This window comes from Danio aesculapii, chromosome 7, assembly GCF_903798145.1.
Source record: "Danio aesculapii chromosome 7, fDanAes4.1, whole genome shotgun sequence".
NCBI classification, from domain to species: Eukaryota; Metazoa; Chordata; class Actinopteri; order Cypriniformes; family Danionidae; genus Danio; species Danio aesculapii.
The window spans coordinates 12184997-12199634 of NC_079441.1; positions in this window are offsets into that span (position 1 = coordinate 12184997).

Genomic DNA, 14638 nt, shown 5'->3' on the forward strand with positions numbered 1-14638 from the left:
CTGCTAAACATAATTTTGGGAAATATTTAAAAAAGAAAAAAATTCAAAGGCGGTTTAATAATTTAGATTACAACTGTATATTTAAATAATTCAATAAAATAATAATAATAATAATAATAATAATAATAATGTGTATTTCTAGGATCTTAAAGCATTTCAATTGTATTATTTCCTCACTATAAAAATCCTCTACATTATGAAGATTAAACAAATGAAGCTATGAATAAATCTTTCATTACCAATTGTTAAATCTGTGATTTCTGCAGGACCATATAACATTTCTTCTGATGTTATCAAGAACAAATGAATTTTAATAATTCATAATAAATGCTGAAATTAAATATAATTAATAAATGCTGACATTAACTCCAATTAATAAATGCTGTGCAAGTATTGTTCAGTTTAGTAAACATATTAACTAATGACAACTCATTGTAAAGTGTGACAGATTATTGATTATAATGTATTTTAATAAATAAATAAAATAATAATTTAATTTCTAGGATCTTAAAGTATTTCTATTGTTTTATTAACTGCATTTTTAAAAGAAATCCTTTGCAGTATGATTAAACAAATAATTTTTTTTTTAAATAGCTTCATTACCAGTAGTAAAACCTGTGATTTCTGCAGGATCAACACATTTCCCCCTTTTCCCCTTATTAAAAGCATTCTTGAGGAGTTGAATTTGGTCTCATTGTGGTAGAGAAGTGTGTAATGGTTGAACTGGTGATTATGAGGTAAAAAGCGCTGTTGAATGGGGTCTGCTGGTCATCTGTTCAGTGTGTTCTGGTCAGCCTCAGGCCAAACTCCTCCATTCTCATGCAAATCCACTGCTTGTAGAGGGTCAAACTGGGTCAATTGGGTCATTTCCTGATCAATCAGCATGACGTTTAATGAACTTCACATACTCTGAGCTTTTGTCAATGAGCACAGCAAGACGCCGATGACGCTATTGAGAGATTTCACTTTTCTGTCAATGACTGCAGTTTGTGTGTGATTTCATCTTCATCAGTTTAATAGGTGGGCTATTATTTATGCTGAGTGTCTGTGCTCAAATCTGACAAAAGACAAAAAATAGTCTGTGACTCGGTGTTAAAAAAGCTTACTTATACCATTTCTGAAGTATATATAATGTTGGTATCATCTGTGTTCATAAAAGGATATATGACCTATACTACATACTAAAGTGCACGACAACTTGTATTACAAATTGTATTACATCTCTCTTTTTTGGCTCATTATTTGTTTTGAGACATTTTTACACTGCAAAAAAAAAAAAATATATATATATATATAGAGAGAGAGAGAGAGAGAGAGAGTTTTTGTTTTGTTTTTAAAGACTTTTTTTCTAGTCCAAATGTCTCAAAAGTCTTAAATCAAGAAGCATTTTCTAGACAAGTAAGAATATTGTCTTGTTTTTAGAAATGATATGTCAAAATTAGGTGAGTTTTTCCATAAAACAAGCCAAATAATCTGCCAAAAGGGTAAGCAAGGTAATCTTGTTTTTGCTTTGAAATAAGATTATTTTACTTGTTCCATTGGCAGATTATTTGGCTTGTTTTAGGGGAAAATTCACCTAATTTTGACTTATTATGTTTTTGGATATAAGAATGTTTTCATTTTTTGTACTAAAATTAAGACAAGACTCTAATTTCTGATAAGAAATTTTGAAAATCTGAAATATTATGACCTGATGCATTTATTGTTTCGCTGCCCTAATATGTTTTAGTTTAATCAAATAAACTTCTCTAGTCATCTCAACTTACATCGATCAAACTGACTAAAAATATCAATTTAAACTTTTTTTTTTTTTGTTAAAGCAGCACAAAACATTTTTTGTCATGAATTTTTCCATGTTATTTTTTCCCCATTGTGTGTACAGATAAAATAATTTTTTTATATATATATATATATATATATATATATATATATATATATATATATATATATATTGAGTAAAATCTAGACAAAACCAACAGCTGGGTATGTTTTTTTAATGAAATGTATAGGCCCAAATTTTATCCAACATTTGGGCTTGTCCATATTTTACCTTATTTGCAATGAAATAACCCAGCCTTTTTTGGGGGCCTAAGGACTTTGTGCTTGTCTTTATGTTTATTTGCCTATTCAGTTTGACATTATGGGTTCAATCTTTACAATCTGAAAAAAATGCTGGGTGGTATTAAGCCAGAATTGGGTCAAATATGAACAAACCCAACATTTAGTTAATTTTTTAGTTAAATTTAAGTGACATTTTAACCCAATGGTTCTGTTTGTCCATATTTGACCTGACATTGCATTAAAGGGCACCTATGGTGAAAAATCTACTTTTCAAGCTGTGTGGACAGACATATGTTTAGGTATAGACCGTCATATTGGGGTGATATAAAGACACCCAGTCCCTTTTTTTTCAATTTAGCAACATAAAAACGGTGGACCAATTGGAGCGGTTTTCAGATCGACCACAACTTGACTTAGTAGTGCAGTTTCCCCGCCCACTGAATTGATTGACAGCTGCGTATTAAAGGGTACCTATGGTGAAAAATCTACTTTTAAAGCTGTTTGGACAGACATGTGTGTAGATGTAGTGTATAGACAGTCATATTGGGGTGATATAAACACACCCAGTCTTTTTTTTTTTTCAGATTTAACAATATAAAAACGGTGGACCAATTGGAGCAGTTTTCAGATCGACCGCAACTTGACGTAGGAGTGCGGTCCCCCACCCACTGAATTGATTGACAGCTGCGTGTATTAACATGTCCCGGTAGTCACGTGTATAATTATATCAACAAGACCAGACAAGCTCAAAGTAACCGGGAATAAAAGGTCTGTTCAGTTTGCTAGGATCATCAAACGTGATCAAGTGTGAGTTTTACAAGTTTAAAATGTGAATACTTATGTACAGTGCATGTGTGTAATGAATTCAGCTTTACTTCATTTGCACAGCCGCGTGTCAGTTCAATAATAAAAGAAGACGCTTCAATCCCAGTTTGTGGACATTAAATCAGGATTATTTTGTACATTAACATAACAGATATTCATACAGCAGTGGATATTAACCTGTATCCTGTCACATTTGCGTACAAAGCTAAACGCGCGCTCTGTGCGTGTGCATGAACTTTGTAACGACATTATGTGTGACTCATCGTTGCAAATCCACAACAAATGCATCAAATACTCATTGGTAAAGTTCTTACTGTAGTATTTCTCACAAACGTTACGTGAGATCAGCTTCCTTCATGTCTGTCTGTTGTCTGAATTAGCAGAGGGAGGAGATTAAGGCATGCTGACAGGCACTCGGAAACTGTGAGCGTGTAGGACTAGCCTTAAAGGCACAGTTCACAAAAAACGCTACCTCAGAGCTATAAAAGAGCTGCTCAGAGCTATAAAATGGAAACTTCTGAAAGCTATAATAAATAATCTTATGGGTGTTTTAAGCTGAAACTTTACAGACACTTTCTGGAGACCCAAAAGACTTATATTGAATCTAGAAAAAGGGGTTATTATTTCAATGCGCCTAAATTTGTAAAACAGTTAAGGTAGCTTAATTTGTGTTGGGAAAACATGAAGGATAACATTGTTGAATTAAAAATGTCAATCAATCAATTAATCAATCAATTAGTCAAACAGTCAATAAGTCAGTCATTCAAAGCCTGTGACTGCTTTTATTTTCACTTTTCTCTCGATTTCCACTAGTTGAGCTGAACATGAAAATCATACATGATTCTCATTTTCCTCATTTTTGTTCTTGTCTCCTAGATATTGACACAGTGCATTTAATCATTGTTTTAATTAGCTTTATCTTCCATCCTTCTGTGATTTTCCTTTGGCTTATTAGTCTCTATTTCAGAGGTCACTACAGCGAAATTAATCGAACTGTTTTACGCAGCGGATGCCCTTCCAGCTGCATCCCAGTACTGGGAAACACCCATACACTCTCACATATATACACACTCATACACTATGGCCAATTTAGCATAGTTAGTTCACCTATACTGTCTTTGGAGTGTGGGGGAAACTGGAGCACCCGAAGGAAACCCACGCCAACACGGGGAGAACATGCACACACAAATGCCAACTGGCCCAGCTGGGACTCGAACCAGCGACCATGCTGTGAGGCGACAGTGCTAACCACTGAGCCACCATGCTGCCCAGATTTAAACCATTCATTCATTCATTCATTCATTTTATTTTCAGCTTAGTCTCTTTATTAATCCGGGGTTGCCACAGCTGAAGGAACTGCCAACTTATCCAGCACATGTTTTACGCAGTGGATGCCCTTCCAGCCGCAACCCATCTCTGGGAAACATTCATACACACTCACTCACACTCACACACTACAGACAATTTCTTTGGACTTGTTGGGGAAACCGGAGCAGCCGGAGGAAACCCACGCGAACACAGGGAGAACATGCAAACTCCACACAGAAACACCAACTGACCCAGCTGAGGTTCGAACCAGCGACCTTCTTGCTACCTACTGCGCCACTGCGTCACCCTTGCTGTTTTACATTTTAATTTTTTTATTTTCATTTAATTTTCAGTTCATTTGTTTATTTTTATCACTATTTTATTCAGTTACAAATATATTAAATGTTGTCTCAACCTGTATTGCAAAATTTGAATATTAAAATTGTTGCTTTCCCATAGTAAAGAGAAACGAGAGGCGGAGCCTGGAGTTGAGAACCGACCACCACAATTGCAATTGAGCCAATGGACTGAAAGCAGGAGAGCCGAGGTCAAATCCCTTCTCCTCTCTAATCAAACAAGTCTGCATGGGACGGGGGGTCGGGGTGTCGCTCCTGTAACAGAGATGTCCTGCTTTAATCCCCTGTGTGAAGGCAAGCGGGACGCAGGCGGGCAGGTGGGACGACCCGGCCTTAGTTTACTCTGAAAAGACCTGCCAGAGGAGCTGGAGCGCCCACAGATCTGCACTTGGATCACATAGCTCAGAGGCTGTGTGTGGAACCACTTGGCCTGCCATTGTCCCGCACGTCTGAAAGCCTGTAATCAGATTAAAGATTGCCAGGATGAAGGGGGCTAGTTTTTCTTTCTCTTTCTGCAAGGGAGCGGGGAGGGAGATTTCAGCCCCTCTAATCAGTACCTGCCATTGAAGAGCAGGAGAGGAGCTAAATAACTCGGCAGGGAGTGTGGGTACAAGGGCCTCATGGACAAATTGGCCTGTTGTTGCTTGGGTATAATGGTGGGCAGTGAGTGGGGGGTGCGCTGGAGGAAAGGTGGTGTCTTTCATTCAGCGCTCTTTCCCCTCCTGACCTGATAATTATATCACTCTTAAGGCCTGATTGGCACTGGCTGATTGGTACATCTGTGCCGATAGACCTTTTTAGCCACGATCTGTCACTGAATCCTTCGTTACTTGTGGCTGGGAGGGGGAGAAACCTGTTATTTTGCTTGCGGTCTCAGTGATGAAGGTGTTGTTTAAAGGTTAAAAGAAATAGGTTTCTGAAGGGACTGTGGCGGGTTGAGGACCAGCCTAAACATTTTATTATTCTTCAGCTTAGTTCCTTTATTCATCAGGGGTCGCCACAATGGAATGAACCACCAACTTATCCAGCATATTTTTTTATACAGCTAATGCCCTTCCAGCTGCAACCCAGTACTGGGAAACATCCATACACACTCATTCACACACATAAACTACGGCCAATTTAGTTTATTCAATTCACCTTTTTTAGACACTCGTTTTACACACTGGGAGGTGGGAGATCTCCTCATCCACCACCAGTGTGCAGCATCCACCTTGATGATGTGACGGCAGTCATGTTGCGCCAGACTGCACACCACACATCCCCTGATTGGTGGAGAGGAGACAGAGTCTGCGTCCGAAATTGCATACTTCCATACTTTATAGTACACTAAAATCAGTATGGGAGCCGAGTAGTATGTCGAGTGATGAAGCCAATTTTGGTAGGGGGATGGTTAGGAGGCCAGTGGGCAAATTTAGCCAGGGAGCTAGGGTTAAACCCCTACTCTTTTCTGAAGGACATCATGGGAATGACCACAGAGAGTCAGGACCTTGGTTTAACGTCTCAGCCAAAAGACAGCACTCACTGAGCAGTATAGAGTCCCGATCAATATACTGGGGACCCACACAGACCACAGGTTGAGCGCCCCCTGTTGGCCTTACTAACACCACTTCCGGCAGCAATCTAGCTTTCCCATGTGGTCTACCATCTAGGTACTGACCGGGTGCAGCCCTTAAGTGGGCAACCATTTGAGAGTTGCAGAGACCTAGCTGCCAGCTAGCTATTATTATTAGTCGAGACAACTGAATTGGAAGTTCTAAAATAATCACAAAAACAAGCGCACTTCCGCATCGCAGAATAAAGTCAATAGGCAGGACAGTACCTGACAACCAAAACAACAATGGTGGACTACAAGCAGGGCCGACTCGTCCATTGGTGACCTAGGTGACTCCGCCAACCCCTTCACTTCGCGAACCGGTCACTTCCGTTTTGACTCTTAAGTTGAGGGCGGCATAATCGTCGTTTGCCTTGAGCGCCAGTTCAGCTTGCTCCGGTCCTGACTACAAGACATATACAGGCACATTATCGCCAACCTGATTTCACCAGTTAGTACATGTTCTTGGATTCACATCTATGTTGATCCTGGAAAACTTTCCAATGAGCCAATCAGAACAGTTTATATTTAGGCTTATGGTTGTGTTTATGCATCTTTACATGATTTTTATCCAACTATTATTCCCCTCTGATTTTGGAATAATTCACAGTTATGGTTGAGTTTAGGGGTAGGGAATAGGTATGAATTACATTTTTGAACAAAAATTATGTTCCAGGATCAACATAAATGTTAATCCAGGATCTTATCGTACTTGGCAAAATCATGACGTGCGGCACATATTTGTTCTTAACAAACTGTCATTGTTAGGATTTATACTAAGCATTTTAGTCATTTTCATTGATTTGTGAATTGGGGTAATTTTTACATTTGATTTATTCTGTAAAAGCGAGACAGTGGTGCAGTGGGTAGCACATTTGCCTCACAGCAAGAAGGTCGCTGGTTCGAGCCTCGGCTGGGTCAGTTGCCATTTTTGTGTGGAGTTTGCATGTTCTCCACGTGTTCGCATAGGTTTCCTCCGGGTGCTCCGATGCAGTGCATACGCTGCATAAAACATAAGCTGGATAAGTTAGTGGTTCATTCCGCTGTGGTGACCCCTGATTAATAAAGGGACTAAGCTAAAAAGAAAATGAAAAAAAAAAAAAAAGATGATCAAAAGATGTAGTGTTATTTACAATACACCAGTCGGCCACATTGGAAAGAAGAATGTAAACAATGCCACATAACTGAACTTTAAACTCTAATACTGTATATACAGAGTTTACACTCTCTATTATCTAGTTTTATGCTTGAACAACTAAATGCTTAAGTTTATTTAACTGATTGTATTTTAATTACATTACAACATTAATGCTGTAAAAGGAACCTTATGAAATTGAACATAGTCACATTAAGCTTTTACCAGAAGTTTATCATTGGCTGAAGAACACTAGCTGTGCATATGGCTCATTAGTAGTAAGGAAGAGTGGGGTAAAGCGAGACATTTTTTACATTTTCTCACCTCTAAGCAAGCTAAAATTACATATCAGTAAAATTTTTACATTTCTCATTAATTCAGAATGTTTTCTAGCAATGGAATTTCTCAGACTTTATTTAATCCAGGATCACATCGTACTTGGCAAAATCATGACGTGTGTATTTTGTCATCCTCAACTTTCTTAACCATGCCAATGTAATGAACGCTTGTGTTTTTGGTTGCAAACTACACTGTAAAACCCAACAGTCAACTTTATCAAATGAAATGAGTGTTGTTAACTCAAAATTGACTGAAAGCTAATTCTATTCATTTGAAAAGAGTTTTGAACTCAGTGTTGAAGGTAATGAGTTAATTAAATACCTCATTACTTCAACTTATGGAGTAAGCTCACAGTACTCATATAAATAATTTTTTTTAACTCAAATGGTTTGTAGCAACTGGTTTCCTCAAATTGTTTGAGTTGCCTTAACTTATTGGGTTTTACAATACTCAGTTGGTTTGAGTTCTCTTCATTTATTGAATTTTTACTGTGCTCAAATTGCTTTTACTCAAATGGATTAAGTTCACAGTACTCATTAGGATTAGTTTGTGAACTGAAATAGTTTGTTGCAATCGGTTTCCTCAAATAGTTTGAGTTATCTTAACTTTTTGGATTTTACAGTGTATGACAAAGTCACCCACAGATTCTTGGATAACTATACTCGCATCCTCAGAGAGTCTCTTCATCAGACACATTATCAACTGAGACAGGTACATCACTTTTCTCAGAGCTGCTAACTCTGATTTCCTTTTGGGTTGCTTTCTTTTTCGATTTTCCCTTTTATTTGCTACTGTTTTGCTTTTTTTTCCTGCTAGTTTTTTTTTCATCTTTCTTTATAAGCCTTTTTAATTGTCTGATTCTCAGGAGTATCAGTTAGGATTGCTGTCTTCACATGCTTTCACTTGGATTGTGTTCTGAGGGACATTTGAGAAGTGGTAGCATTTCATACGGAGACACATATCCAGGTTGGCTGGAAACACACATGGCACATCCATATAGATCATGCACAATGAATGGATTAGCATCAGTGAGTGAATTATCTGCACGTGGACCATACAAATCATCTGCAGTGGCAGGCTGGAGCTCAGGGTTTGGCCAGTCTGACACCATGGATGGTGCAAAAGCTTCATCAAGGACAATTTCTCAGTTATATGGAAAAATTCCAGTGGACATAAATCCCAAAGTGATATTGCGTGGTGTCACTATTGACATGAAGGCCTCACTCACAAGTCCTACAGTCTGGTAGACTAAGTTTAACTTGTGCCTTATGTCTCACTTTACCCCAGAGTATTTGTCTCACTTTACCCCACTGCCACATTTTAGAAAAAAAAAAAGATCTTTTTTTTAGCAATTCAGGCTAATCTTCAGCTAGCATCTTCACATGGTGTTATATGTTGATAGTTCATCAACATGTGTGATATACGTTTTTCTACTTGAATCAGTTTGCTTTGGCACAACAGTTGATTAAGTTGACAGCAAGAAAAACTACTTTTACATAAAAAAAACATGTGGGAAATGGAAGGGTCTTGAAAACAAAATCGTTATAGAGTGGTATATAAAATACAGGGGGTGTCTCACATAACCTGATGTCTCATTACCCCATTCTCCCCTACTAAAGTTGTTGTATAAACCCATAACACATGATTATTGGTGATGAATCCTGGTAAAAATTTAGAAGGGATATAGCTAAACACAAACATCAATATAACAGAATTTTTGGGACACTGTACACCAATAGTTAAAATTTTTATGTAACCTAAATATTAACTCAAATAAGTCTTACAGACTTGAAATAAAATACTTATCATCCCTGATCCTGCCACCCTAAAGCTTTCTAAACAAATGAAGTTAAAAAAAAGATTTTAATAAATAATAATATAATGATTTATATGATTATAATATATATTTTTTTCCTGTCACGCCGTTTATACACAAGTTTTAAAAGTGACATTGATGTACCTCCTCTTTCTGGGAAACTTCTACTTAAAGTGTAGCTCATTTACTGAACTTTTGTTCAATCAAGTGCTTTTTTGAAAATGCTTTCATTATCCAAAATACATTAATGTATTTAATAGGCCTATTTATTTGTATGTTTATATTACCCTCTTGTTTCCCCTTATTCATAATTCATAATAATTCATAATTCCCTTGTTAAAAAATGAACTATAGTTTGTAGAGACTGTATTCTGTTTTATTTATAATGTAAACCTTTTGTTGTTATAAATAAATAAATGATGATGACGCCATGTGATCGGTCATCATAACTGCCGCAACTTTGAGCCCCGAAGTGTCCAGCTTTCCGGCTTGACGGCTCCGTTTTCAACTCCGCCCCGCCTGCGCTCGGCTTATCTCGTTGATCACCGGCTGCAACCGTGCTTCATATCGAACGCACTTAACAGGGCTATCGCGGTACTTTGATGGCACACGTGACAGTGACATGGCGTCGGCGCCTTCTCAAAAATTTCTAACCGGCATTTACAACGCAATATAACGCCAACGGGTAACTTTTATTCGGTTTTTGATACAGTTTAATATGATTTGATTACCCCCACCACAGAAAATAAACATTTTTATACGAATGACATCGTATGAATTCGTAGTCTATGAATTAGCAACTTTTCTGACAACACGTAAAATAGGCTCACGCTAGGTGGTAAAATGACATTTCAAGTCATAAAACAGGATGTGGACTACTCTCAAGGTAAGAAGTGTCATTTAATATTTTCATTGTATTTTGCGGTCATTTTGGTTGCCAGATTTCTGATTTTTTAACTCCAATATTATGTTGCAAACACTGGCTTGCAATTTAGTTTTACCAACTAAATTTTTGTGTATGTTTAAACACTTTTGATTCAAGAAATCAAAGCAAAAAACCATGAATGCAGGGATTGCTTTGTTGAATAAAATATATATATAGACACCTATAGATGTGACATCGCTCTGTTATGGATGTGAAATTGGCACTTGTGTGACTTTGGTAAATTTAATACAATAGTTTGAAAACATTGACAGAGACATTTTTAAGTATTTTTAAAGCACTGTAAAGTACAAGCCTATATATATATATATATGTATGTGTGTGTGTGTATATGTATATGTGTGTATATGTGCTCCTTGTGTTTATTAGTGTGCCTTGTTGGGGAAAGTAAATTTTGAAAGTAATGAATTACAATATTGAGTTACACCTCAAAATGTAACTAGTTGTCTTGGTTACTTTTTATGGTAAGATTTCTGCTACATTCATTCTTCCATGGCGGGGCGCTACACCAACCTTTTTTCCACCACGGCTACATCGTTGTTTTTTTTAATAGCGGGTTATAATCGCACCAAAACGTATTAAAAGGTAAGTGAATTATAACAGCGCAAACCTTTCTGTAATCATAGTAGTGCTGTGCGTTATTTGTTTAACCCTTTAAGGTGAAATGCTGACTGACTGACAGATGCGTGAGGCCAGCAAACACGACATGTAGCTTTCAGTAAGGATGATCACAGTTTCCATAATGATACTTTATAGATAAAGGTCTAAGGCTCTGCAATCAACAAACAATGACTTTATCTTGCTGGAGTTTATAGCCGTTTCACTTTACTTCAGGACGCATTAATGCCGCTCTGTAGGTCTATTGGAGACATAAATATTCCTAGCCAATCTAATAAATGTTGGAGACATACTCTCTACATAAACGCACTACAAAGTCCCACTTCACAAGCATTTTTTGAGAGTGCACAAGAAAATCTGCATTTGAGCAGTGTATATTTGAGGGCGTGCAAGAAGTTTTGTGCACGAACAAGGGAAATTGGCGCGCAAAGAGATTTGCATGCTCGTATTACATAAATGCGATCTCGACTTGTTATACTGCGCTCAAGACATTTGTCATTGAAATAACACCATAGGTAGTTGGTAGAACTGTGCAAAAGGCCTGCCGCCACAGCTGGATAAAGTCCTAGGAAACACTGGTAATGCATTATGTTACTTTTAGGTTACTTTTGCGTCAGTTTTTTTTCGACCTGGCTAAGGCTTGATCTCTTTCGGATCTTGCAGGGGGTTTTATTGCTTCTTTTTTTAAATAGAGGAGCTCTGTAATTAACAACACACTGTTTACTTGTGGTGTAATGGATCACATTATGTTTTTTAGTCATGAATCTGACCATTTTTTGGATTAGCCATTTGCTTTCCATTTAATACAAAAACAGTACTGTAAGAGACTGTTTTTTTTTTTTTCTTTTTTTACAAACAGAACTTAGAACCTGTAATTTTATAAAAAATAAAATGAGGAAATTATCAGCTGAATAAAAATAAATGGTAAAATATTCAGTACTGTGAAAACTTCACTGTTACTACTGTTGCTGATAACGCTAAATGTAACCTTTAGCATTAAATCTAAAATAATAGTTTGTACAACCCATATTTATTTTTAGTCTCATTTTCAATAAACGATTCAGTTGTTCAATCATAAATCTTCATGTTTCATTGCTAGATGTGTCATTTTTGAAGAATTATTCATTGCCTTATTTTTATGGCTGGTTGTTGCCACCTATGGTTAAATTATGTAATTGCTGTAACTTTCATTTTTGAGCATCAAGTGCATATGATGGTGACTTTAATCTTTACCATAAACACCAGTGGCTTTATCTAAACTATAAACTGTTATCCCAGTACTTCTGTGTTATTTGACTGTTTGTAAGTTCATGACTAACTCAGAAGACTTAAGACTGAATCTCTTTCTTGATTTTTGCGTTTTTCAAACACCGATTTGAATGCAGCGATTCGGAGGATTAATAAACATATGCAAATCAGCTTCATTTATAATTTGTGTTGTGTAGGTGTTAAGGACCCGATCTTTTAATTGTGCAGCTTAAACTAAATGCATTAATGCAGGCTAAACCAGTAGTGACAGAAAACACCTTTAATAACCTAAGAAACCAACCACCTCTCAAATAACTTCTTCCATCATCATTATATTTTACAGGGAAGCCTAAATGCTTTTATACATGTGATTTGAATGATGCGAGAGCTGATCTCTCTGCTATCTTTACAAATTTAGGATTAATCTACTAGTAAAGAAAATGTGTAAATCTGTGGGCCACGTGTTCTAAACCGTGGGTTGTGATCCGTACAAATCATGGATCAACTGTAATACATTACATCCCCACAGTTTAACCTTCATTTACCTTTAAAATAAGACACATAAAAAATGTATGTAGGAGAATGTTATCTTCTGAGAACTTCCTGACTCCAGAGCTATACCGTATATACAGAGAAATGAAAGTTTAAAGCAGCGTGTTTGTACTTTTGTACATTTTGTCTTATTAAAAAGTAAAATCACTGTTCATCAGATAATTCTCTTTACCTTTTCTTCCATGCGTTCAAAATAATGAGAATATTTCCATCACAGAAATGTAAGCCTCCGCCATATTGATTTCTGTCTGTTCCTATTCGGGATTCAACATGACTGTTCATTTTAATACAGCAATTAATTTTTTAAAAGCGAATTAACTAAACTAAAAAGTAACTCTCATTACAATTTTAAAAAGTAACTCAAATATTATTACTTATTTTTTTTAAGTAGTGCATTACTTTACTCATTACTAAGAAAAGTAATGTCATTGCGTAATTTGAGTTACTTGCGTTACCCCCAACACTGTTTATGTGTATACATCCATTCATCCATCTTTCTTTCTTAACTTTTACATTGCTCACTAATAAATATATAATCACCTCTCTAAGGTAGTTTTGCATTTCAGTTGCTCTATAATCTGCTAATCAATTCTTACCTTTCATTCACCAACTGTTGCACTAATACTAATGTGAAATTCTGCATTATTCTCCTCCATTTCTCTTGTTGCATTAAAAAGCGTGTGAATGCAAATCAGACATTCATAGTTCAGCTTCTCTTAAGTGTATTAGAGGAAAGTCTGTGGCATCATGAGCTTTCAAAACCTGGCCCTGCTTGTCATGCTAATCCTCATTATTTTGTTCCCTTGTTAGAGGACCTTCCTTCTCTCATATGTTGGTTTTCCCAAACTGCTTCTCATGTCGGGCCGTTCCTTTATACGTATTCATGGATTTCTACCAGCATTACGCCTCGTTAAAACTCAATCAGGCTTTCTCAGTGCGACATGAATCCGTTCGCATGGGTCAAGGGGTCAGGTCTGAGAGAATATGACCCCATGGACAATAAATATAGTGGTCCATTTACGCCAGTCCGGCTCTTTGATTCGGACACAAGAGGGAAAGAGTCGGGATTGAAACTGATGGTGGTGGGACAATAAAGATGAAGCACGAGCTGCTCAAAATAAAACGTTCTTCTAATTAGAGGATCCACCTGCATTGGGAAATGTGTGAATGGAGGTGGGAGGGATGCAGCGCGAGTCCATGTAATGGCAGTTCTTTTGAAAACTGATTATTTGCCTTTTCTGTCACCCTCTCTTCTTGATTGGTGAAAAATACTTTTTGGGATTATGCTGCAAAAAAGGTGTTTAGCTTTTTTAGTTTTGAGATTAGGTTGAATAATGGGTTGAGTGTACATTTCCTTAAAACGATTCACCCCAAAATAAAAGATTTACTGTTGATTTACTCATCCTCAGGCCATACAAGATGTAGGTGGGTTAGAATATTAAAGTAGAACATTAAATCTCAAGTCTTTGGTGATTCATAAAGTTAATGCAAAATGCAAGAAAAAAATAGATAAAAATAAAAGAAAAACATAGTCAAAACAAAATGAACACCAGTTAGCATTACTGAACTGAACTTAAACTTTGAAAACTGAACTACCAGCCTGATCTCACAAGAAAATGTAAGTATTTTACGTTTTGACAGTTTAGTAGCTAATTCGTACGAATTCGTACGAGTTCAGTCGTACAAAATGGTACGATTTTAAAAAGGAGGCGTGGCACCTAACCCCGCCCCTAAACCCAACCGTCATTGGAGGATGAGCAAATCGTACTAAATTGTACGAATTAGATCGTACGAATTAGCCACTAAAAAAAAAAGTTACGAATTGCCGTGAGATTGTGTTGAA